We start from the raw sequence: 27,645 nt of genomic DNA, 5'->3' as shown, positions 1-27,645 counted from the left end.
GGGAGGACCCAGGAGGGAAGGCCTGGAGGAGGAGATTGAGGGCACCACAGGCACGCTCCTTCACTTCAAAATCTCCTGAGGCCAGCATTGCTGAAAGGTATTTGTTAATTACTTCATAATGCAAGTCGGGCTTGTCATGTAGCTTGCTTTCCCTTCCACTGTTTTTCCTCCTTCTTTGTGAAAACCAAAAGCTGCCTTGATTGCAGCTGAGATGCATGGGTTCCACTTTCATAGACCTGTATCAATGTTTTGAAGTGAAATTATATATAATTACGGACCTGTGCCCTTTACTGAAAGGCAATTTGTGACATGTACCAGAAATCTTTTTAAACTGCCTGCTTTTTTGTACTAGCAAACCCACTTGCAGGCATCTAGCCTGAAGAAATCATAGCAGGCCTGATTTTTACTTTTACAAATTTGGACAGGCAAGAATCATCCCATTACTTTATATTTACATTTATACCTAAAATATATATACTTAGTGCTTCCAATATTCAAGGCACTGTTTTAAATGCTTCAAAAACATAAACTCATTTTTTTTCCAAAACAACCCTACAGGGTAAATTCTTTTATCATCCCTATTTTATTGATGAAGAAGCTTAGGGTGAATCAATTGACCAAGAAAACACAGGTCTCCGTCTCTAGATGCTATGCTCTTTTTTTTTTTTAATTCATTTTTATTGAGATATATTCACATACCATGCAGTCATACAAAGTGTACATTCAGTTGTTCACAGTACCATTATGTAGTTGTGCGTTCATCACTAAAATTAATTTTTGAGCATTGTCATTACCACACACACAAAAATAATAATAAAAAATACAGTGAAAAAGAACAATTAAAGTAAAAAAGAATACTGGGTGCCTTTTTTTTGCCCCCATTTTTCTACTCATCCATCCATACACTGGACAAAGGGGAGTGTGGTCCATATGGCTTTCCCCATCACGTTGTCACCCCTCATAAGCTACATTTTTATACAATCATCTTCAAGATAGATGGGTTCTGGGATGTAGTTTGATAGCTTCAGGTATTTACTGCTAGCTATTCCAATTCATTAGAACCTAAAAAGGATTGCCTATATTGTGTGTAAGAGTTCCACCAGAGTAACCTCTTAGCTCCTTTTGGAATCTCTCTGCCACTGAAGCTTATTTCATTTCCTTTCACATCCCCTTTTTGGTCAAGAAGATGTTCTCCATCCCATGATGCTGGGTCTTGATTCCTCCCCAGGAGTCATATTCCACGTTGCTAGGGGGATTCACTCCCCTGGGTGTCAGATCCCACATAGCGGGGAGGGCAGTTATTTCACCTTCCAAGTTGGCTTAGCTAGAGAGAGAGGGCCACAGCTAAGCAACAAAGAGGCATTTAGGAGGAGGCTTTTAGACACAGTTATAGGCAGGCCTAGCCTCTTCTTTGCAGCAACAGTCTTGCCAAGGGCAAGTCCCGTGGTAGAGGGCTCAGCCCATCAAACCACCAGTCCCCTATGTCTGTGAGCAAGATGCTATGCTCTTAACTATGGCAGTAGGCAAGCCTTCCAAATTCAACTTAATTTAATTTGATCTAAGCCTTCCTCCTCCTAAACTGGAGGTTCTTATTCTTGCCCAGAGCTGTGGAGATCCTGGAACTTCTATTCAGAGAAAACAATGGTTCACACTGTTCAACCCCAATCAGCTTTGCTCCTGAATCTCAAGGATGAGATCTGGAGTTTGTTGAGGACTCTCAAGGCAGCAACAGGATAAATATAGGAACATATTTCATGTTTTCCCATCACTAGTTCCAACTATGCTGTGTCATATCCCTTTCCCTGCTCCTCAATGATGTCCTGGGCAGATTTCATAACTTCTAGTCATTTGTGATTATTAAAAGTCTGGTCCAGTTTCAAGTTAGTCTTAAATGTGCTTTAAATCTCATCTCATCTCTTTCCTGCCACTGCAGACTCAAGCTGTGATCCTGGCTGCTTGGGTAGGGAGAGGGCATTGGGGTACTGGCTTGGGGTGCTTGCTGGCTTGGGGTGATTCTGAAACATCTCCAGCTCCTTGTGAGGACCCAGGACCCAGGGCCCCTCCCCCTCAGCTGCATACAGCCACCTATATGACCAGGAAAGACATTAAAAGTCAACAGGCTCCTTCCTCCCTGGAGGGGGCATTCAAACTTCCCTCCCCTAATCACTGTTAGTAACCAAATCTCATGAGACCTTGTGGTAACAAAATCTTGCAAGATCCTGTTGTAACCAAATCTCTCAAGAAACTCCATCATCACAAATCTTTATCCCCTGTCTCTTCTCTGCACAGATCGCTGACTTCACTTTCCTGACCTGCCACCACTGGGAAGAATCATCCTCCTGCTTTGCAAGTCCCTAATTAAACTCATGGATAACTCCATGCCAGGCGTGTTCTTTGGTCAGGCTAATGTGAGTTGGAACACCTCCTTCAAAGCTGCCTTCTGTGGTGGGAGAGGGGCACTGGAGGTGTCTCAGACCTCATTCTGATTTGGTCGGGATTTGTGTGATGGTTTCAGGTGTAGATGGTGGGAATAGTTTTCTTGGGGTGATCTGCTTCACCCCAGCTCCTTTTTCTCTAAGGACCATGTGCCGGTTTGAATGTATTGTGTCCCCCAAATGCCATTATCTTTGTGGTCTTGTGGGACAGAGGTTTTGGTGCTGGTTAGATTTGCTTGGAATGTGCCCCACCCAGCTGTGGGTGGTGACTTTGGTGGGATACTCCCATGGAGGTGTGACCCCACCCATTCAGGGTGGGCCTTGATCAGTGGAGCCATATAAAACATGCTGACTCAAAGAGACTGAACAGAGTGCAGCTGTGAGTGACGTTTTGAAGAGGAGCAAGCTTGCTAGAGAGGAATGTCCTGGGAGAAAGCCATTTTGAAACCAGAACTTTGGAGCAGACGCCAGCCACGTGCCTTCCCAGCTAACAGAGGTTTTCCGGACGCCATCTGCCATCCTCCAGTGAAGGTACCTGATTACTGATTTGTTACCTTGGACACTTTATGGCCTTAAGACTGTAACTGTATAGCCAAATAAACCCCCCTTTTTATAAAAGCCAATCCATCTCTGGTGTTTTGCATTCCGCAGCATTAGCAAACTAGAACAGACCATCTCAAAGCAGGGCAGTCATGTCTCCTGGCTCCACCAGGAATCCATGTTTTCAGCCACTTCTCTGAATAGGGCATTGCTAGCATCCACAGGGTCACTCTATACCCCTGTCCCCTCCTCTAACTTCCTGCTCCTTCGTGGGAACCATGGGAAACCCTGGCATTCCCCTCCATTTCCTCCATATCCTCCAGGGGCTCTGGAAATGCAGGTGGGTTTGCCTTCATCCTTTCCAAGGTTTACTCTTCCTCTTCTTCTCACTTCTTAAAGAGAAGTGGCATTAATTTTTATGGTTGAGTATAACCCTCATCTTTAGGCTCCCCGCAAATACTCCTTCAGCGCACTCCCATTCTGCTCCAATAGCCACACCAGGGTGGAAACACAAATTTTAAAGTTCAGCAGGTTCCAGCTGGGCAGTGGGTTGCCCTTTTCCTCTTACTGAAGGCACCTCCAGTCTCTATAAGAGACTCTTAAAGCCTCTCCCCAGTGGATAAGTGGAGAATACACCAGCCTTTCCTCTGCCACAGAGAAGAGTGGAAATCGTCTCATCACCTCACCACGCTCTCTTACAAGACTGGGGATTGGGCAACTCCTTTTCTTACCTCCCCAGTGCTCTCTTCGTGGGAAGGGTGGTTGGTGGTTGACAGTGATGGGACTGGTATTGTGGCCACAAGATAACCAGAGGGGTGGGCAGGAGGTGACTGCCAACCGAATTGTTGTAAGTTTTCATTAGCATAAGATGTTCTTAGCTCCTCTTGTCTTAGCTCTCAGCCACAAATATGAGGCCCAAGAAAAAGCCTCACTAGAACTCCTCCATCAGTGGCCTAGGCTGCTTCTCTGTCTACTCTGAAAAGCTGATAAGGGACTGTCAGAGTCTCTCCACTTGCTGGTGGCACTGTTATCCCTAACCTCTTCTCCCACTGAGGATATGTCCTACAGAAGGGAGAAATGAGGCACACAGGATATCTTTCTTCCTCTACACAGCTTGAGGAAAATCAGAAGAAAGGGAATGGGACTTTAGAGTTTTATACTTCCAGTTATATACACTTTTTCATGTTTAGTCTTCCCAGTTATTCTTTGAGTGGATACAGATGAAGCAACTGAGGCCAGAAGAAAACAGCCAAAAAGTGGCAGAACCTGTTCTCAAACACAAATGTCTTGCCTGAAATCTCTTTCTAGCTTTACCATGGCTTCCTGTGGGGGAGAACTCAGAAATCCAGGGAGAGCCAGGGAGGATGTGGTTAAATCATAAGATACTTCCCTTATTATTGCTCATGTGGTTATTAAACTTCAGCGTTGACATTAAACATGTTATGCCTGTGTGCGTCATCTTCCTAACTAAACTATACTTTCTCTGAAATCAGGAACTCTTTGATCTTCTTTCTCTTATGGCATTTAGAGTAGCAACTTATGAAGTTAAGTGAAAACTTTACAATATTTGTTGAATAAAGAAATGAATGAATAGAAAACAAACAAAAAAAATTGTATACAATATCCTGACTCTTTTCTGGCACAATGCTAGTAGTAAGTATTCAACCAATTTTTGTGGAATTGAATAAAGTGTATTGAGATCTAGGTGAACAGCAGATTTATGTCAATAATGAGTGTCCCAGAGGAGACAGGTAGAGATTTCACTGAAAAACAGAATTTGAAGATTAAGACATTGGAACAAATCAGGCAAAGTTTTTGGTGGAAATGAAATGAAATATTATTTGCAAATCTTCTCCAGGCTCTCCTGTTTCTTTACAAAATTTTAAATTGAAGTTATTAGTTTTAAACCAGCAAACTAAATTATGATTCCTAAAGCACATGTTCAATTCTGACTGCAATTTAGGCCATTTAATTTTCTTAGTCACTTGTGAAGGATAATTATAAAGTAATGAGACTGATATTTATGTGTGGTTTGTAGAATCATTCTTGTTGTTTTATAGCTATGCATCATATTTCCAAAAGCTTTTTTTAACATGAAGCAATGGTAAGGGATTGATATCAATCAGTTTGTGCAGAATATGATGATGGATTTGAGATCACTATTGTCTGGAATAGTTTGATGTCAACAGAAGTCAATAAATCACAATCATTCATTCAACAAGCATGTCTTGCATATTTACTGGGCACTAGGCAGTGAAATATAAAGATAAAAGATGTATTTCTCACTTAGGGGAGCTGAAGAGTTATTAGGAACTCAGATAAGTCAACAGCCAGTTTCCAAGTAGTAGGTAAGTGTCATGGTAGAAGTAAGAGTGGGACTTCATCCAGACTTTGGAGATACCTCTTTCCTTGAAGAGGCGATGTATGAGGAGAGTATTGAAGGAAGAAAAATGAGACAGAAGAGAAAGGGGAGACAGTGTACTCCGGGCAGAGAAGCAAAGACATATGAGAGAGGACCATGATGCATTTCATGATGTCTGTGATGATAACCTTTTTGCCCTGGAAAGAACAATGAGAAGAGTTAGGAAAGGGGAATGAGAAAAAGGCCAAGGAAATAAGACGTCTGTGTTTTCAGGAGAGCCATCTGCCTAGCAGCAGTCTTCCTAGATCTATTCTGTCCTTTCCAGGATAATTAGCTTTTTCAAGGACTGGGAAGGTAAGTTATAGGAACTCATACACCAGAAGCAAGTGAGGAGTTCATCAGGCCCAAGAGATGTGGTCATCACTGTGAAGTACTAATTGTCCACAAAATAAAATAGGTCTGGACAGCTACTGTCCAGAGCTGCTGGGTGACCAGGGTGGAATCCTCCAGAGGGTCAGGATTAGGACCCTTCCAACAAGAAGGAAGATCCTTTTCAGTGTTCCCATTAAAGCATTATCCATTAGTGAGTTTTGAAAACAATTTTATAAAAATAGTACAGAAAAGAAAATTTCGGATTGAATCCCCCAGATACCTAGCGAGAATTGTGTACATCACAACAGATATTTTTGTTACAGTTGCATGTGTGTGCATGTGTATGTGCACTGTGTTGTGATGTTTACATGTGTGTGTATGTGTGTACTGAATTGCCACGTAAATTGTGTTTCCATACGGTCATCACCAAACATTTGATAAATGATACCCTAGAGGCATCCATGGCCTGATCATTTGCCTTGGGGACTCTCCCCTTTAGGGAGGATGAGCAGTGATGCCCTGATGGCAGCCTCCTGAGGGACTAGGTTGAGTGTGTGGCACAGAACTTCAAACCTGAGGCCCAGATGCAGCTACTGGGATCATCACCTCAGAGTCTTCGCATCAATATTGCTAAAAGAAAAAGTATAGAGCTGGGAAATTAAGAGTGAACAACTAAGACTGAACAAGGCATCAAGGACAATCCAGAAAGAGAAGAACAATAGGTTTAGATCTGAGGGCACCTGAAGCCAGAGAGATTCAAGATGGGTCTCAGGAAGGTAAAGCTGGCATCCAGGTGTTCTTGTGTCTTCCTTCACAGCGACCCCAGTCACCAGGATCGGCATGAGGACAGCATTTGTGGGAAGCCCAAAACAAGCCCTCCAATCTTGACTACCAGGGATCCTGCAACCTCAATTGTGCCCAGTTAGGAATAGGGGGGCAGTGCCCATCCAGGCTTGGGAGGCAAACACGGCTGTAGATTTGTTTTCGATGGGGGAAAATAAAAGGCACTGTTCGATCTCAGTGTGCAAGAAGGCAGAGAACTCAGGCTCCATCTGTCCTGGATGGATCTGGAGGTTGGGTTGAGCTAACAGAGTCTCTGGGCAGAAGGGGGCATTCCACAGTCCAAGCCGAGCATTTGAGATGGAACAGACCCCAATTAGGGGCTGGAGGAATGGGTCGTAGGATCCAGACCCCGTAAGCAAGAGAACTGGCAAGTCGGAGCAAGAGTGTTGAGGGTGTGGCAGTGCCAGTGGGATCATATGTTAGGATGATTGCCCTTCTGGCAGCCTCCTTCTCTCATGTGAGTCTATGTCTAAGGTCACAAAGCCAATCCCTGCTTCCATCTCCCAAATTGCCCACACAATTCCAACTACTCTTTATTATAAGACACAGGCAAGAAGGACTTTGAGGGTGGCTTTTATTGTATTATTTGTGCAAATCATTGTCAATATTAGGTGCCAACCCACTGATAAAATTATCTTGGCCAGAGAGAGGTCCAGGAAAGGGAGATTGTCTCATAGCAGTTAGCACAAACAGGCAGCTATACCAGTGCTGCAAAACCCAAACATTTATACTTAATTCTAAGTCTAGGAACATATGAATAAGCCAGTCCACCTACAATTACAAGGCTACCTGACTCCTTTGCACTCCCACCTCCACCATGCTGACTCATCTAGTGTCAAGACACTGAAGTCCAGGGCCAGCAGAATTCCAACATGAACATATCTTATGTCACTCAGCACTGGTAGAATGTGGCTAGTGCAGGGAAAACAAGATTTAAAATATAGAGAGCCAGAAGCTAGTCTGTGGAAACTTCTTCCAATATCAGACATGTAAATATATAAGTGGAGGATTCAGTTCTCAGTAATAGCCAGTAAAAACAGAAGTTCTTTCTGTTAGGCATAAACTCAATAATGCAGCATATACAGTTATAAATACACCATATGTTATTTTTATTTTTTGACAGGAATCTCATGAAACAGAGTTTATGGAATTCCTGTGTTTGCCTAGTAGAAACCTATAGCAGTACAATAAGCAGTGAGTACATTTGTGTGCAAAGTCCCATGTTTTATACATCCCATATATATTCGGTCACATCTTAATATATCTGATACATGTCCCAATGGGGTCTGGCAGCTCCAGATGAAATAGCATGCAAATTTGCCACCAACACAGCAAAATGACCTGAAAAACAAATATTCTAATGACAAAATTCATAAGTCATTGTAACATAAGAGTAATTGAGCTCAATACAACATAGCAGCCTTTTAAAAATGCATTTGCATTGCTCTTTTATATGCCTTAATTTCAGATTGTGTATATTTTTTCAGATTGATTAAATATGACAAAATGAAAGAAAATGTTTGTTGTAATTTTCTGTCCTTTTAATATTATAATTTGTAGTGATTAATCATTCTAAATATTCATTTCCATGCTTAATTTTACATGGCTTTGTATTCTTTCTTAAGAGGGTTCCCCAACTTGTATAAGCTGCAGATCCCACAAAACTGGATCTGCCCCGTCACCTAATTATTATGAAACTAAATTGTAATAAGCAATTTGCTTGTTCAGTCTACAAATATTTAATGAGCACATATTATGTGCCAAGCATTGTGTGAAGTGCTTAGAAACTTCTATTTGCTTTTCAGTACTAGTCCTTTATAGAAAACATCTGAGAAATAATGCAAACATCTAGAATTCAGTACATTAGAAACATAAAAAACTTGGTGGATTCCTTGAAAACACTTTTAATTTATAAGAATGTATAAAGTGGAACTACATTGAGTTTCATTGTATTTTCCTCAAAGTTAGATTTTTCTAGATTGTATATGTTAAATCCACTTTTTTGTAAATGTGCTTTAATTTTGTTGATCATGCATAATGGCCTAAATTTTCTAAGAAACTAAATGAGTGGATTCTAAGATTGTGTAAAAGTTCAATATTACATTTTTAAAAAAGAAACAGATACAGTTCCCTGACATGTCCTTTATTAATCAGACAAATATCACTTCCATACAAAAGAATTTTTAATAAAAATTTGATTGTATTTACACAATGTCTAAAGTATTTAAGAGTGGTAATATAGATACCTCTTCTTCCTAAAAGTTATATTTCTTTTTTGTATAGAGTCAATCCAGGTTTTACAAAATAATATTTTTTTCTCTCTGTGGCTTTGCTGGACCTTAGTTCCATGATTTTTCTTGCTCTCTAGTGTATCCCTGATGCCTGAAATGGTGCCTGGCACAAAGTACCCCCTTAATAAATATTCGTTGGAAGAATGAATGAACCATTTCATAACTTTCTATTCAGGAAATAGGAGTGTTTTTTCATCCTCGCAGTCAGAAACCTTTGGTTATTCTAAAATACTAACTACCAGATCTGTTAGACTATTTGTTTCTTTTCTTCATGCCTAATATCAGTTTATAAGCATTATTCCAACACAGGGTGCCTAGATAATGTATCTGCATTGTGATAGGTTTTTTTTGACTCTCTGTCGATGTTCAATTTGAAAATGATAGGCTTACAGTTTTGTAATCATCCAGCCAATTTGTCCCTCTGAATTCACAGAATTTCAGAAGGCTTCCTAAAGAAATATGATAAATTCTGATTGTGAAATTCCAGCCATACAAATAATGATAGAAGTGATCAATTGCTTTAACAATGCCTAAAAGCTCTTTCCTGGTGCTTAGTAGTTTCTGCCAGAAGTACTTTGAGTTTGACTATAGTAAGCAATTATTACCTTATCAAGAATCAGTTTATGACTGTAATGTTTCTCTTCTTGGACAAAAAAAGTCTCCATTAATCCTCAAACCACGTACACTTCATTTTTCTTTCATTTATATGCACTGTGACCCTGTTTTGCTTCACTCTTTCTGGCTCTCTGAATCCAGAATAAACACAAAAATCTATGGTGACCGTATTTCTAGATCCCCAAATTTGAATTCATGTCCTGACTAATGACTTTTTTTTAATTTGTGAATTTATATTTAGAAAGCCTCAAAAATTAGAAAAATTAAATCTCATGAGTTATCCATTTAGTAAATCACCTTTTATTGAAGAGTAAAATGTATGTGCAAATGAATGCAAAACTCTGCAACATTACCAATGAGCTAATACAATTTTTGTCTTGTCATTTTCATCATCTCTTATTGAAGCTGATGGCAGTTTTCCATTTGTGCTCATTTGTAGAATTCAGCTTGGCCCATTAGAATCTGTTTTTTTATTTTTTCAAACATCTCTTAGAAAGTTTCAGTAATTCATTTGGATTTAAGGTTTTATATCAATTACTTTTCTAATCCCCCAAATTGTTAGCAAAATTATCTGATAAATCAGTCATATCAGGTGGTATGAAACATGGGAATAAGTAATACGTTTTTCCAAGAAAATTTTCTGATGCATTTTGTTTCTCCTGCTTCTGATCAACAAGTATTCATAGTAATAGAAAAAAATTCTCTTTTAACAAGTTTTTTTTGTTTGTTATTTTTTCCAAATATATTAAACAAAATTGTTAAATATTTTTCGATACACATCTCCTAAAGTAAGTGATTCAGCTCCCATTCCCTTACCACTTTCACAAAATCCACAATGCAATAAATACTTAACATCATTAGCAATTTTCTTCTGAAATTCTTTTATTTTTAGAATGAAGCCATTCACATTTTTATCTTCCTCTTCAATTCTCATTAAAATGCAAAGATTCACAGAGAGAAATTTTCTGCCCCTCCAATTTTGGAAAAAAATGTCATGGAAAATTGCAATGGCATTGTTTTGATTTAGGGTCTTTGGAAAATGTCTTGACAATGGAACTTTTTCAGCTCATAAAAACTAAGCATGTGATGGTTGAAACATTATTAGTATTCTTTCAAGAACAAGCATCTGTATCAGAAATCTTATGTTTGAATAGGACCAAATTTGTCTGATAAAATTACACAATTACTTCGGTGTCTTCTCTCATATTATAGAAATGTAACAAATTTTGAATAATTTTACAATAGTAACTGCATTAATTGAAAAAAATATGATGCATTATTAATATATTAGTTGCAAAAGTATACCATGCAACTGATCCCTACCAAGATTCTCATATGGCTGTTATTGGAAAAGAATCTCAAAGCTGGCATTAGAAATATCAGATGACACGTTGACAAGCTAATCAACAAGCCTGCTGGGGCTCAGACTGGAGGAAACATCATTTAATTGGCTACTTCAGTCACCTAGCAGGATGTCACCTTCCAGAACTTTCACACTAATTTTAGTTTTTTTCATTAAAGTATCATATTGATTATTTGTATGGCATGAATTACTTCAGCATATTCAGGAAATCATATATATACATATAAAATATATATATTATTTTGCTTGAGAAGGAGCACATGACAGTGGTTGAGAGCCCAGAGTCTGGAGTGAGATGGCTGGGATTCAAATCCCAGCTCAGCCCCTTACCAGCAAAGAGACACTGGACTCCCTGCCTCCATTTCCTCTTTTATGAAACAAGGATGATATAACAGCACTTTCTTCAAAGGGCTGTTATAAGGATTAAATAAATTAATATTTTATAGTGCTTAGAATGGTGCCTGGCACATAGTAAACACCACATATAAACATTTGTTAAGTACATTTGTGGCTAGTGGGGTATATCATAAATCTAAGATTTGATGATGTTTCACACAATAACTATTACGATTTTCTTGAGCTTCTGGAACAAGGATGTTTTTCATAGTTGTTATTCCTTTTGTTTGTGCTGTTGAAAATTTGGATTTAAACAATATGGAAATTAGCCTCAACGTACATCCAAATATCTGAAACTATGATTGTGCCTCACAGTACAAAAAAAAATGATTGTTTTCTTTGCTGTAAGTCCCATTTAGCAAGATTATATTTTCAGTGAAAGCTAAAATGCATGCTGATATTTGACTACATGAAGTTGCAGTAGCCCCATGGAGGATTCAGATGGAGGCTTGAGGAAATAAACACTTGAACACATAAGTTCCAAAAAGCTACTGTTTGCATAACAAACTCAAAGAGGACAACCTCACCAAGCAAACTGGGAGTGATCAGACTAGGGGTATTAGGTGAGGACAGCATATCAGATTTCCCGATGTTTTCATATGGGAGATGAGTTTAGGTCAGTGGCCTTGCTATTCTGTTCATCCTGGGTTAGATCCTGCCAAGCCACAGGGAAGCTCTGAGAGAGGATCTTGTCTCTTACACCCCAGACAGATCACCCTTAAAGTCCAGCATAGCTCCCACATATCACAAACACTGTCTCTAGCAAGCCAGATCCCCTGGATCTCACATCCGGTTCTCAGTACCATTTCTTACTAGACTGCCAGGGCTATCTCATGATGTTTTTCACAGATTACATCAGGAGATGGCAGACTACAGCCTACAGGCCAAATCCAGACCACTGCTTTTTTTTACAGCCTCCAAGCCAACAATGGTTTTTACATTTTTAAATGGTCAAAAAAAAGAATAATATTGTTGTGACATGTGAAAATTATATGATATTCAAATATTCAAACTTCAGCGTCCATAACTAAAATTTACTGGAACACATGCGGTAGGCAGAATTCTAAAATGAACCCACAAAATTTCCCCTGGAGTACACACACTGTATAATCCCTTTCCCATGAGCGGGAATAGGACCTGTGAATATGATGGGGTAACACTCCTGTGATTATGTTACCTTATTTAGCAAAGGTGAAGGGATTTTGCAGATGTAATTAAGGTCCCTAATCAGTTGATTTGAGTTAACCAAAGGAAGATTATCCTGGGTGAGCCTGACCTAATCAGGTGAGCACTTAAACAATGGCTCAGACCCTCCCTTAGCTCAGAGAGATGCTCTCTCCTGTTAGCCTTGAAGAAACAAGCTATCATGTATTAAAACAACTGCAAGGCAATGAATTGTGCCATCAAGCCCATGAACTTGGAAGAGGATCTCAAACTTCAGGTGAGATAGGAACCATACCTGATGCCTTGATTGTAGCCTAGTGAGATCCTAAGCAAAGGACCAGCTAAGCTGACTCCTGACCCATGGAACTATAAGATCATAAATATACATTGTTGCAATTTTTTATGCAGCAGCAGAAAATGAATACAGCAGCCATGTTCATTTAAGTATTTGTCTATGGCTACTTGGGCTACAGTGGTGGAGTAGAGTGGTTGCAGCAGAGACTGTAGGACCCAAACAAGCTTAAATATTTACAGAAAAACTTTTCCAACCCCTGGGTTATATAATTATGACCCAACATCACACATACCCAACCACACCACAACTATGTAACAAGGACCTGTCTGTAGTCCACACAATCTGATGAAGAAATTACAGAAATCTTGCTATAAGCATCATTTATCCTACTGCTTTCCATGTACAAAGTTACATGTGGATCGTGATGTTTCCTTAAGGGGATAAACTCCTTTGAATCATCTCATGAAAAGGCTCCTTTCTTTTCTAGTCCTTGCAGTCATTTGGAAACAAACCACAACTTTATAATTAAGTAATTTTGAACTTCAAACAACTTTAAACTACAGACAAAATAACTATGCTTGATGATACAAGAGATGCTCAATATTGTTAACACCTTATATGGCAATCAGCTCTGCCTCACAGGTACAATTACATGGGTTTCTACATTCATGCTGTTAGGGTGAGCTCTGCATCTAGAGACGCTGAGCCCGTATGCACCACCTACATAGTCATGGACAGACAAGATCCTAGCAGCATGGCCATGTTCTGAGTAACCACAGTGTCCCTTCAACCTGGGCCCTCTCCTCCCACATCATGGTTTCGATTGGTGCCTTTATCCAGAAAATATTATGGAATGTCTATTTTCTGCCAGGTGGGGATTAAGAAGTAAATGGCACAGACATAGCCATCGCCATGATGGTGTATAAAACATTAAATAAAAAATTAGAAGTGAAAGAAGTGAGCAGTTTCTCATGGAGGAGGATAAAGGCGGTGCTATAGGAATATACCCCAGGGACCTAACTTAATGGCGTTTCCTGTGGGGCTTCCTGAGGAAGTGCTGTCTAAGCTATGACATGAAGAACATGTGAGAACCCTAAGTATGCCTGTTCTAGCCAGTGTTAATGTTGTAACCTTGGCTGCACGCTAGAATCATCTAGGAGGGCTTGTTCAAAATCTTAACACCCAGGCTACCATTGCAGACCAATTAGCGAATCTTTGGGCTGGAACCTAGCATTGGAATTTTTTAAAGCCTCCTAGTTGATTCCAGTGAGCTCCCAAAGTTGACAACTTGTCTATACCTGCTTTTTTCTCTTTCCCTCCTGATAAAATAAAGGAGTGTCCCCCCTGCCAAGCTAGAGGAAATCCTTCCTGTGACTATCCCATCCTCTCCCACACTCTCAGGAATTCTGTTGATCATCTCTCGGCTCCTCTATCTTCAGCTCCTCCCTCACAATCGGCTCCTTCAAATTACCATTTAATCATGCTCAAGTCTCACCTATATTTTCACAATCCGCCTGATCCCACCTCTCCCTTCCACCAACACCCTATCTCACTTCTCTTATTTACAGATAAACTTCTCCTAAGTGTTTACACTTGTCTATTCCCAACCGCTCTTCAACAAACTCCGATTTGGTGTTGGCCTCCAGCTCTTGCTAAGATTATCGATAACTTCCCTTTCACTATATACAATAAACCATTTTCAGTCCTCATCCGACACCATCCCTCAGCAGCATTTAACATAAACTAGTACTCCTCTCCTACCTTCTGGAAACAGTCTCCCCTGGACATTCTTCAGGGCTCTAGCCTGGAGCTGCTTCTCTTTTTCTTACCCTGTCTTCCTCTACTCTCTGTCTAGGTGATCGCATTCCCCCCCAGGGCCATGAGTACTGTCCCTCAGAAGGAGAGACACCTAAGGAGATATCAACCCACTCCAATACAGGTGGCAGGGTCACCAACAGAAGCATGACCCACCCACACAGCCCTGGATGGAACAATATTTTACTCACATAGAGAAGAGACACAGCAAAGTCAGCTTCACTAGTGGGCGTTGGTTCTCCATAGCCAGCGGGTCTCCATATGTGGCTGATGCAGGGAGATATTCTAAATGCAGCACCCCTTTATTGCCTGTGTGCTAGAGTGGAGGAACCCCACTTTCTCCTCACCATGGACAGATAAACTGCTGGGTGTGAGCCAGATGCCATGAAACAGGTCCACCCAAATCAGATTGTCTCTAGTGAATATTTGCGTACGTTCATGGCAATAGAAGGAATGGACCAGGGGATTGTGTTTTATCCCACCTGGCTGACTCACCTCATCCTGAACACAGGATCTATTTGTAGGTCCCAGGGAGAGGTGGCAAGCTGTGCTAGGACTGTACCCTACCACAGTACCATCCATTTGCTACCGAATCTTCTAATGTTCTGGTCTAGCGTTTATCAAATTATGATCTCTGTATTGCCTAGACATTCAGAACACAGAGCCTAACTCCAGACCTACTGAATTAGAAACTCTGAGAGTGGGACCCAGGAATCTGAATTTCTAACAATTGCCAGATGATTTTTATGCACAGTAAAGTTTGAGACCCACAGTTGTAGCCCCTCAATAAAAGTGCCTGTAGGATCTTTCCACTTGGATTTTTTACAGGTACCATAAATGCATCATCGATGTGATGGAAATTCTTAGTGTTTACTAATGTCTAGTAGCCCTCCTTCCTGGGCACACAGAGGACAATACTTCTAAGCTTTCCTGCAACTAGGCAAGGCTATGTGACTAGTTCTGCACCAGGGACCATGAACAGAAGTGACTTATGTGCCTTCCAGGCTGAGACAGTGAATGATGGCTTTCTCTTCCCTGCCCTGGCAACCTGGAATTCACCTGGAAGTCTGCAAGTCATGGTGAGAGGACAGAGCCACAAGATGAAAGCAACTGGTTTCCTTTCACTGCTAGGAAAGGAGCTGACCTAGAGAGCTGACTGACTCACAACAGGCATTGTGTGAGCAAGGAACAAATCTTTCCTGAATTAAATCCCTGAGATTTTGTGATTAATTTGTTACAGCAGCATTATTTAGCTCATCCAGCATTGAATTCAGCCTCTCTCTGCCTGCTTCTGTTTCCAACTGGCTCCTCTTTCTAGTGTTCTCTCCCCCACTCAACTGATGAAGCCAGAACTTAGTGTTATCAAAGAGTGGATATTGTCATTCATTTTTCATATTTTCTTAGAGAGAAGAAGTCATCCACTCTATGTTCAGGAAGGAGCAATACTGAGGACTCCTACTCAGATTATTTCCATCATCACCACTCTAGTAGGGAAGAATGAATGAATTACCTTATTAGTGGGATTCATTGAACCACCCTTGTTTCATACATCCTGACACTGTACTTTTAATTCCCATCTAGTTCTTTGTGTCTGAACTCAACTGATATAGAACTGAGAGGGAAGGAAGTGAGAGATGAATGGGTATCCATAAACCCAGCTATCTCATTTTCCATTGTATACTCAGCACATAGCACATAGGAAACAAATATTTGTTGACTCATTGACCAACTTTTATAAATTACTATTTTTTGAGATATTGGAATTTTCATCATAGTTCAGCTATTTACAGAGAAAACAGTACAGAATATTTGAAAGGACTATCACATAAAATCTGGGTCATATAGTCACCATGCTTTCGTTACCACAAATACTTCACCATGTCCATCTCATAATTTCTCAGGAGCAACAGAAGAACATGGCTCACAATATCCCTTTCTGTTTTCCCAGTGGTTCCAGGCACAATCAGCTCATCCTTTTGTCTTATGTCAGTCTAAATGTTGGAACTTTCATGTTTTTGAAGTTTTCTGAATCTTATTACATGGTATATTATTCTATTCTAGAATCCCTCTGTTCTTATCCTTTAAGAATTCAAATCAAACTAAAAGCTGACATTGTGGCATTTTCCTCCTTGATTAAAATTCCCTTCATTCAGCTTCTGTAGGGTCTTGTAGAGGAATGATTATTTGTTTATTTATTTCAATCATTTATTCAAAAATATTTCATAAGGGCCGCCAATGTGCCAGGTATTGGGGACAAAATGGTGAACAAAAACAAATATAGTCCCTGTCCTGAAGGAATTTCCAATCTAATAAGGGCAGTAGATAGGATAATTAATTTGTCCCACTAATGAAAGCAAAATTACTAGAGGAGACAAGTGCTCTGGAATAAGATGATTCTATGACATTTTCACAAAGCAATCTGACAGAGACTGGAAGACTCCAGGAAAGGCTTTCCTAAGGAAGATACAAAGGAGGGTGAAATTAAGAATGGGGGGTGATAGAGAAAGGGAAGCATGTCCACAGGATCAGCAGCAGGTAAGAGTATGGAACTGAACAAAGATTAAGTGGCTGAAGCCTAGAGATGCAGGGGAGTAGTACAAAGGGAGGCTCAGGGGTAATGGGGTGGGCTATGATCAGATTTGTACCTTGAAAGGATTTCTTGGACTTCAGTGTAAAGAACAGATGGCAGGTGGTGGTGACCAGTGAATAGAGAGGCCAAGTTAGGAGGTTAATGTATTTCTCCAGGCAAAGATGATAATAAATTGGTCAAAGGGCAATGGCAGTGAAAAAGAAGAGAAGCAATTGGTTGGAAAAAATATTTGGAGATAAAATAATAGATAACCCTCATACAGCACTTACCATGTGCCTGGCACTGTTTTAAGTGTTCTAGAGCTACACTATCCAATATGGCAGCCACTGGTCACACACGGCTATTGGGAACATGAAATGGGGCTAGTCCAAATTGAGATGGGTTTTAAGTGTAAAATATACACTCAGTTTCAAAGACTCAGAACAAGAAAAATAGTATTAAATATCTCATTAATAATTTTATGTTACTTACATGTTGAAATGATAATATTTTTAATATATTGGGTTAAGTAAAATATATTATTAAAATTTATTTCACCTGTTTCTTTTTAAATGTGACAACTAGAAATTTTTAAATAACATATGTCACTCACATATTACTTCTATTTGATAGTGTGGCTCTATACTTATCAACTCTTTTAATTCTGCCACCAATTCTTTAAGCTAAATACCACTCACATGAGGAAACTGAGGCACAGGCACCCCGGTTATAAATAGCCACCCAGAAAATAAAAGAACTAAGATTTGATCTCATATAGTCTGGTTCTAGAGTCTATACTCTTAAGCACTATACTTGCACTGTCTTTTGGGAGAATTTGATGCCAAATACCTTAAATTTCTAGACTGTGCCACAATGGCCTAAAGGCTATTTTTATAATTGACACACATAGAATGCTGATCATGAAAATCAGCTCAACGTGCTTTTTATGTATTTGCTGCTGATGCATGCTTATATGCCCAATTACAGTTTACCTCTATGTGCTTCCATTTTCTCATCTATAAATGCTAATAATAGGACTTTTCTTATAGCATTTTTGTATGGATTAAATGAGATAATACATTTAAAGCACTTAGAACCGTGCCTGTTAAATAGCAAGCTATTATTTTTTTGAAGGGGAACGAAGTTTGTGATATTTGTACTAAATAATATATTTTGCCTTGTATTTTGTATTTGCTTCATTTTATCGTTTGTTTATTTACCTTTTGCCTCTTAATTTAGGTCTTATCTTGTGCTCTTTGTTTAGTTTAAAGGTAAGAGTGGTTTGGCTGTAAATAAAGAGTTAAAATGCACATCTGAAGTCTATGCAGAAATATACCAGAACTTTTCTTATTGCTCTAGAATTGCAAAGCCCAATGCTTGGGGCCAAAGGTGCTTAATACATCACATTCTAAGTGTGCCATTAATTGGAGCTGGTCACCTCCCTGCAGGACTTACAATAAGTGCCAACTCATATCTTTGGATATATTATATATTATTATAAATGCCTCCCTCTGAATCTCTCCAGTCAATGTAAGGAGGGAATTGAGAGTAAGAAGGTGGCATTTGGAAGAGTGAAGCACTTGAGACTATTCCCTCCACTCATCCTAACACAGACTCACTGGACAGGAGAGGGCTGCCTGAAGGAAAAGGAGCCCAGCCTTTCCTTGCCCAGTTAAATGACTGCTTGGCTAGGAGACTTTGCGATCTGTCTCCAGTGCTTACAACAATGTAAAAGAGAATTATGGAGATGTGACCTGGCAGGGCAGGCGAAACAGGGTGCAACACTGCCAGGGGTTTGGGGGGATAGAGGTAGGATCAGGACTACTCACTTGAGTTCCTGGGGCAGGAAGGTAGTTGAAAGATTGCACTGCTGAAGAGCTGGCTACAGCTGGTAGCAGAGAATGTGGGCTGTTGGAGCGTGAAGGCCAAAGAGGCACATTCATCAGAGGAATACAGCGGATTGCCACCAGTCAGGGGTCCACTGTGAGATGCAGTTGTGTCTTGAAAGGCCTGCCAAGGCTTAGGGAGCTGCTTGTGTGTAAGCCCCTTCTCAGTGGACAAGGGCAAGTGACCACCGTCCACCACTCCTGGATGGACACTGAGTGAGAAGAGCACGCACAGCCATCCAAGGGGAGGATGCAAACTTGCCCAGGATGGCAGAGACGTGTTTTCCTTTTTCTTCTCCCTCCCCCAGCTCCAATCTTGGAGAAGTTAGTTCTTAGAAGAGGTAAGAGATATCTGAGAGCCAGACCACCTTCCCCTCCATGAACACACATGCACTTACACTCCAAATCACTAGATCCACAGCTCCAGCCTGTGCTGGATGTGGGAGAAGAGACAAACTCTGAATCACAAGCAAGATTGAATTTTTAAAAGGAAGAAGCCTATTGAAGAACAGAATAAGAACTATTCTCTTCATTCAAAGTTCTGAATGTGGGCAAGAGATTCTATGGGAGACACTGGCCAGCAGGAAAAAAAAAAGGGGGGTTCCAAATATATAGTATTGAGCACTCAATAAAAACCAGGTTTTGAAAGAACTGAAAGGAACCAAACAGTGTATTCAATGGACACAACAGTTATGTGGGAACAGAGAGGCCCACCCTTCTGTCATATTAGGAGCCAAGAGTTCAATAATTCAACAGATATTTATGAAGTACCTACTATGTGTACTATACAATACACTGTAGATGCAGAAAGCATTAGAACCCGGTTGCTATCTTCAAGGAGCCTAACGGACACTGTTACAGCTCTTGGCTGAGGGTTTATGCCCAAATCATGCCTAAGCGAGTGGTCCAGTCCTCACTCTCCAACTGTCTAATCACTTTGAATCCGTCTAGAATTCTAAGATCACTTCCTGCTCTAACTTATTTGATGCCACACAGATTTCAGTAACAATTAAATCAAAAAGCTTTTCCAACTATATTTTCTGCATTATAAATTACAGCTTCTGTTTTAATTTCCCAGCTGCTAAAACAAATACTATACAATGGATTAGCTTAAACAATGGGAATTTATGGGCTCATGGTTTTGACTCTAGGAGAAGTCCAAAATCAAGATGTTAGAAAGGCCATGCTTTCTCCCTGAAGACTGTGGCTTTTTGGGTCTGGCTCCTGACAATTCTTGGTCCCTGGCTTTTCCATCAGTGGCAATGTACATGGCATCTTTTCTTTTCTCTCCCAGGTTCCACTGACTACAAGCTTCTGGTGACTCGTGGAGCTTCTCACTTTGTCTGACTTCCACACTGCTTATAAAGGACTCCAGTAACCTGCATTAAAGCCCCACTTGATTCAGTTGGACCACACCTGAACTGAAGTAACATCTTGAAGAACTCTTATTTGCACTGGGTCCACACCCACCAGAACGTGGATCAAGGCCAGGAATATCTCCACCACAGTTTCTTTGTGGATGGACAAGATTTTCAAGAGCAACCGTGGCTCCATTTTTCCCTCTCTGGTTTCATTTCTCTTCTCACTCTGCCTGGCATTGACAAAAATAGGTCAGGGATTGAGGATGGAAGAAAAGGAGAGAAGAAATTATGTAGACAGACATTTTAAGTTCCACTTAAAAAAAATAGTATCTCCACATTAGAAGTTTGCAATTATTTATGTAAATATGCTAATGATTTTCTAAAGTAATTGACTCAAGGGAACCTGAGTGAATCCTAGTAAAGGCCCATTTTCAGTAAACCAGTGATTTCGTCACTACCAAATTTCAACCATTTTAACTTCCCACAGCCAAAAAGCATCCATAGCCCAAATTTGAAATCACCAAAGGTAAATCTATGAACCTCAAGAGAATCTTGTGAAATTAGCAATTCTGTTCTCAGATTCAGGTTCCACAGTGACAAATTGATTTTTATGGTATGTCCCATATTCAGGTTATATCAATATAGACAAAATAGTTCTGCCTTGAAGAGAATGCATAGTAAAGCTGTAAAACTACTCAGTTTTCTAGCTGTAAACCCCAAGAACATAGTAACATAAGAGCCTTCCCATTGCAGTAAAGTTGGTTGACAACAATCCAAGATGCCAATTGAATGCACATTGAACTATATGCTGGTTTAAATGGCAATATGTCACCTAGAGGAGGAAGTGGCTTAACATCTATATTGCTTCTAATTTAATAACTTAAATCAAAGAAATACCTAGCAACAAATCAAAGTTTTTGGTGTTAGATATTATCAATTTATACTTTTACTTTTTTTATGATTTTTTTATAAACCAAATAATGAAAAATAGAGGGAAATGTTATCCTCTTTTTTAAACCAAAGTCCTTTTGATGAGCTATAAATGTGACATATGCAATCACATTATCTGAAGGTCACATTTGAGATTGAAGTTTTAAAATGGAGAGAACAGACTACCAAAATATTTTAATTTAGCTCTCTATGAAGACTGTTTAACAAACCAACAGGAGTGACCAGAAACAGTTCACCCTGTCTGCTGTAACAATTATCCAAGTCAGCACAACATTGGAAAGAAGAGCTGTGAAGTGGGTAAGAGTGCAAGCCTGCAGGTCAACTGGCTTGGGTTCAAATCCAACTCCTAATGTTCCACTTGTGTGGCCTTGAAAAAGTAATCTCTCAAAGTCTCAATGTCCTTAACTGTACACTGGACAACAATCATTTGGATTTTAAAGTATTAAATGAGGAAATGAAAGCAAATAGTTAGAACCATACTTCATGCATAGTAAATGCTCAGTAAATGTTAGCGATCTTAAGGATGACGATGATGATGATAATTTATTGAGCAAGGATCCCTTGCCCCCTAAACCATCTCTACTGATAAAATAATTTTAGGGCAATCATACTTTTTAAAAAGTTATGGCAGCCTGTATCTGAGATTTTGCAAATGAAGACATATTTACCTACATTCGAAACCCTTACTTAGATTTGTATTAAAACAAATTTGGCAAGATGTATGTGATTTTCTCTGTTGAATAGACCAAATAAAGTTTTCTATTTTTACTTAAAAAAAGTTATGGTAACATGTATTTAACATAAAATTTGAAATTTTAACCATTTTTAAGAATATAATTCAGTGGTATTAATTACATTTACAATTTTGTGCAACCATCACAACCATCCATTACCAAAACCTTTCCATTACCGCAAACAGAAACTCTGTAAATGTGTTTTTTAAAATCAAATGGAAAAAAAAAAAAGTAAGAAATAGGATCACCTTCATAATAAACAGTAAGACTTCAAGAAGCAGCTTAACATCCAAAGAAGCTTGCAGGTCACAGGACGCCACTCAGAACCACTCACGATACTGTGGCCCATCATGATGATCCATGGCCAGGTCCACCCACGGGTAGCCCCTAAGTGGACATAAATGGAAAACTCCCGGACCCCGCAGCGGAGGCCCCAGACATCAGGCTTCAGAGATGTGGCCCTCAGAGTGCCAGAATTACCTCCTGAGCAGATAGTATAAGTTGTTTCTGGGTGCGGATGTAGCTCGGGACATAAAACATAACAGCTCCAGCTTCCTTGCAGATCTGACTGAGCGGAAGTTGCCATCTTGGGAGTCAACATCCTTGACAACAAGGACGGAAAGGTTCAGCGCAAGGATCCCAGACGGGACATCTACCTACGGCTGCTGTTCAAGCTGGACAGGTTTCTGGCCGGGAGAACCAACTCTACCTTCAACCAAGTCATGCTCAAGGGGTTGTTCATGAACCGCACCAACCAACCATCCAGTCCGTTTCCCAGGTGATCCGGAAGATGAAGCTTCCTGGTCGCAAAAACAAAACAGCTGTGGATGTAGGAACCGTAACAGATGGCGCGCGGGTTCAGGAGGTGACCACATTGAGGGTGTAGGGGCTGAGTCTGAGCAGCCGAGCCCGGAGTAGTGGACCCCCCCCAAGGGCTGAAGCACTGTCTTGCCCTGTTGCCCCCACAAGGGCCAGGAGGTGGCCCCAAGAATCCCGCACAGCCACACCACACCCTAGGGCGGTTGCAAGGGCCGGAAGTTCCGGCACGCCGGAGACTCTCCACTGCGCAGGCTGCCAGGGCCACCAAACTGAGGTTCCCTGTAAGAAAACAAGAGAGAAGCTGTTTCCTTCTGCTTATGCCCTTCTCACAAGTAAATCCTTTAGACCCATTCTTGGGGATCGAAACATGTCCCTCATGAAGACTATTCAAGTCCTAACCCCTGGTCCTGTGAGTGTGTACTCAGTAAATAAAAGCTTCAAATATCCTAACTGGATGAGGCCAAATTGAATCAGGATGGACCTTAATCGGGTGTGACTGGGTCCCTATAAGCAAAAGAAATTTGAACATGGTAGTAGGAACCAGGAGGAGACAGAAGGAGATAGATCACCATACGGCAGGGGCAGACATTGATCGCCAGCAAGCCACCACCTGAATGCTGGGGACTACAAAGAAGACATGGCCTGCCGATACCTTGATTTTGGACTTCCAGCCTTCAAAATGTAGCCAATAAATTCCTGTTATTTAAGCCAACATATGTGTGGTATTTGACATAGCAGCCCTGGGAAACTAGCAGCTTTGGTTGTAAATCAAAGGTAGAACAACCTTGAACTAAGTCCAAGGTGTCCTTTTCAGCTGTCCTCACACCTGGACTCAACTCCAAGGTCAGGCCTACCCCACATACGTGCCACCCCTTCGCCTTGCTCTCCCATGGCAGACATTGCTAGTGGATCGAACACCCTTTCCTATTCCCCCCCCCCCCCCCCAATTCTTAACAGTGTACTTCTGATGGCTACTGCTATACAACCAGTGTTGGCAATTAAGTTGTACCCCATTTCCCAACCCTGATGAAATTGAATTTTAGGTGGAAGAAGACAGAGAAATACTAAACAACACAAAGTTAAAGGAGTTAGAAAACCATTAGTTTGTACTGCCACTATTTTTCAAGCCAGAGAGCTTACACAATAAAATGAAGAATACTGCTATGTATTGACACATCTCACTTTAGATTTTTAATGTTTTCATGGATTTCCAATCTCACATCTAGTTTAAAGTTCCTTCTTGGGTTTCAAGGTATTTCTGACTCATTCTTCTTTCAACCTTTAAACATTGTGGCCATTCAGTGGCTGGATCTGGCCTTTCCAGGTAAGAGCACGTCCCACACCTAATACCCTCTCAGTGTCACTGTCAATAGAGCTATGAGTGAAGCTCAGCCTTTCCCTGGAAATGGTGATTTAATGTATGAATTATATGGTTATTAGAATGGGTGTCAGGGAAACAGTGTAATATACGTAACGTGGAGGCTGATGGGGCTGGAGGAGCTGAACGTGTCAGGATGATTTCTGGCGCATCTTTTAATGCTATGTCAATTATTCTTATGGCCAATCATTCAAAGCTGTCCATTACCTTCTAATAATAATATTTTTCACTTAATGTTGCACCTTTCACCAGAGGATTTCAAAGAGCTTTGCAAACATTCATTAGCACTTTATGAAGTGGGCAGGCAATATAAAAATACCGAGTCACATGTCCCTGAATAGCAGCCATTAATAGTTCCCTTGACACCATGTTCAGGTTAGGGCAGAAACTAAAAAAAGACCATATAAATGAAAAGTCAGGCATCATCATTATTGACATTTACTGGGCATCCACAGAGTCCTGGCAGAGATGAGTTTCATTTTTTTGTCTCTTTCTGTGGGAGGAAAAGTGATCTGTTTCCCTTTTCTTGCTACCTCTTGTCATTAAACACCTCTTTCAGACACAAGGTACATATCAAAGTGAGGATAAGCAAAGAAGAATACTGAGTTTTTTCAGCCTCATAACTCTTAGGATCTCTGGTAAATGGAGACCATCTTGGCAGGAGGAAAGTCCAATTTTCCTTTTGATGATTCTCACACAGGAATCTTCATCACCTTCATCCCTGCCCTCAAAACAAAACAGAATGACTGGCAGTGCACCGCAGAGGCTGGGAAGCAGATGTTGCTAGACTTTGGGCAAGGGGAGTTAAAACAAAGAGGAGAGAGTTTTGGTGTGAACAACAATCACCTGAGAAGCAACCACATGGGGTGTCCCTAAGAACCAAGATTACAGATGCCCTGGTTGAGTAGCTGGTAGAGGGAGTCAGGCTGCATAGAAGAGAGGAGTCATCCCTAACCTGCATTCTCCACGTGCTTTGTCTGAATTGGAAGATATAATCAGAACCAGGACAAATGGCCTAATTTGTATATTCTTCTTGACTTAATCTGTGTGTGTGTATGTGAACATGTGTATCCACCCACTAGTATGTTAGTCAGGATAGGCCAGGTTAGGCTGTAGTAATAAAACATCACTAAAAATCTCAGGGCCTCAACACAAAAGAAGTTTACTTTTCCACTCACCATTCCAGGTTTCAATCTTTGGGCACTTAAGTCTCAACATGATACTTCAAGGTTCACCACAGTAGGAGAAAAAAGATAGAAAAATTATGCACAGGCTTTTAAATACTTTTCCTGGAAGTAATATGTGTAATTTTTATTCCTAAGCTCTTGACTGAAACTAGTTCCATGCAACTAATGGAGGAGCAGGAAGATATAATCTTCCTTATGTTCAAGAAGGGAAGGAGAACTGGAAATATCGATGAGTATTAGCAATGTCTACCACAACTATAAAGGACATAGTGCAGATTTAGTTTGGTGCCATGGCAATGGAATCTCCTCTAAACCTCACAGACTTCAGTGTGATTGAGCATGGACGGGAGTGTTATGACACGTGGGTTGCCTTGCCTTTCCTCATGCTCAGTGGAGCTGGCCAGTCCAAAGGTAAATACACACTCAACATGACATAGCCCAGCTGTAACCAGGGGTAGCTTTATGTCCCCTCCTGCACAAACCTTTCTCCCAGCAGTTATTCACACCTTGCTTTCTTCCTTATTTTTATCCAAAAATAAAGAACTTAAACCAGCATATTCCTTTCGCTCCCATCCCTAAATTTCCTTTTCACAAAAGGTGTTCTCTGAGTGCAAAAATGTCATGCAATGGGGGGGCTTCTCTGGGCCAATATTTCCATTTCCTCTAAGAAAGCTTGGTCTGGTCTCCTTTTTGAAATTCAAGAAGTGATGATCATTACAACAATTTATGCAGTGTTCACTCCTGATTACCCACCAGTGCATTATCCATATTGCTCCCTAATCATCATTGACATAATCGGGTTAGGAAAATATTGTTCACACAAACTCACTATCTCTTCTTTAAAAGAAAAGCCTTTGCTTAAACTGAAACAGATGTGGTGTTCTTCAAATAAGACAGGATGAAGCACACATGAACCAATTCCCTTCTCTACTCACAGACAGTAGTCTCTCGCTTGCCCCCACCTCTTCCAGGCTCTGTGGACCCATCGAAAACCTGCATTCATAACTGGGAAGCCAGTTCAGGACAGAGCCTACTGTGGAAAAAGCCAAGGCGAAGGGGAAGGGGAAGAAAAGAAAACCCCTAGGTGTCACAATTAAGTTCCCTGCAACCTTTCATGGTAATTCTCTCTGGCAGTGAGAAGAATGGATTGGAGAGATGCAGGACTAAAGGCAGGAGGCTGTTTCCATTAGTTCCTAGCTATGTGACTTTGGGCAACTCAGTTTGCCAATCTGTAGAAAGGAAACAATAATACATCATTTAAGATTGTCGGGAGCAATAAATGAAATGATATATGTGAAGTGTCCAGCCCTCAGCCTAAAACAAAGAAGGTACTTAATAAAAATTTACCTCCCCTTCTCCCCTTCTCTTCCTGGAAAGGTGGTTCTCTCTCTCTCTCTCTCTCTCTCTCTCTCTCTCTCTCTCTCTCTCTCTCTCTCTCTCTCTCTCTCTCTCTCTCTCTCTCTCTCTCTCTCTCTTCCTCTCTCTCTCTCTCTCTCTCTTCCTCTCTCTCTCTCTCTCTCTCTCTCTCCCCCTTTACCTCTCCCTCTACCTCTTTCTCTTTCTCTCCCTTCTCTTCCCCCTTTCTCATAACTTTTCCTGGACATAGATTACAAGACCCACAATCACAATGAACCTTTCTTTCCTCAAGCCCCAATCCCTTTAGGCTTCTACCCTTGACAAAATTCCATTAAACATTGCATCGGTGAAATTCCATTAGACCTTACAGAGAGGGACAAAGTCTCTAAATATATTAAGAAGCTTCAAGAGAGGAGAATTCCTAATAACAAATCTGCATTTATTATTCATTCTCCCTTAATGCGAGCATGCATGCAGTCACACTTGGCATATCCTCCTTGAGAAAAAAATGGTTTTAATATTAGTACTGTCTCTCCCAATTGGAAGGGGAAATTCTTACATAGCAGGTAGCTAAGGTGTTTCAGATGCCATATCCAGAAGATAACATGACAAGTTCAATCCTTCCCATGTAAACCCCTACCCTCAGATTTGCACAATTTAAAGTACTTCCTTTGTGCTTTCTCCCTGTGAATTTCAACCCATATTTTGGGAAATCCTGAACTTTCCTCTCAGGGATTGGCCTTAACCCCAAATCAATCGCCTCCTATACCCCAATCCAAGGGATGTTTCTCCAATTCTGAGGAAGGCAGATAGTAACCCCATGACCAGTGCTTCAGCTGGGGGTTCAAAAGGGAAGGCTTCCAGCTGCACAGTACAGGGATGGCACAGGCCTTCCAAAGTGAGTCCACTCAAG

The 27,645-nt window shown here is 40.6% G+C and overlaps 1 pseudogene; it reads left to right on the top strand.

Moving 5' to 3' along the window:
* Window positions 1-22,878, top strand: part of LOC119530249 — a 30,435-nt pseudogene extending 7,557 nt beyond the window's left edge.
* The last annotated feature ends 4,767 nt before the right edge of the window (window positions 22,879-27,645 follow it).

Source organism: Choloepus didactylus, chromosome 3 (assembly GCF_015220235.1).
Source record: "Choloepus didactylus isolate mChoDid1 chromosome 3, mChoDid1.pri, whole genome shotgun sequence".
NCBI lineage: Eukaryota > Metazoa > Chordata > Mammalia > Pilosa > Megalonychidae > Choloepus > Choloepus didactylus.
The sequence above is the reverse complement of the archived record's forward strand: the minus strand, read 5'-3'. Positions and strand labels throughout refer to the sequence as shown.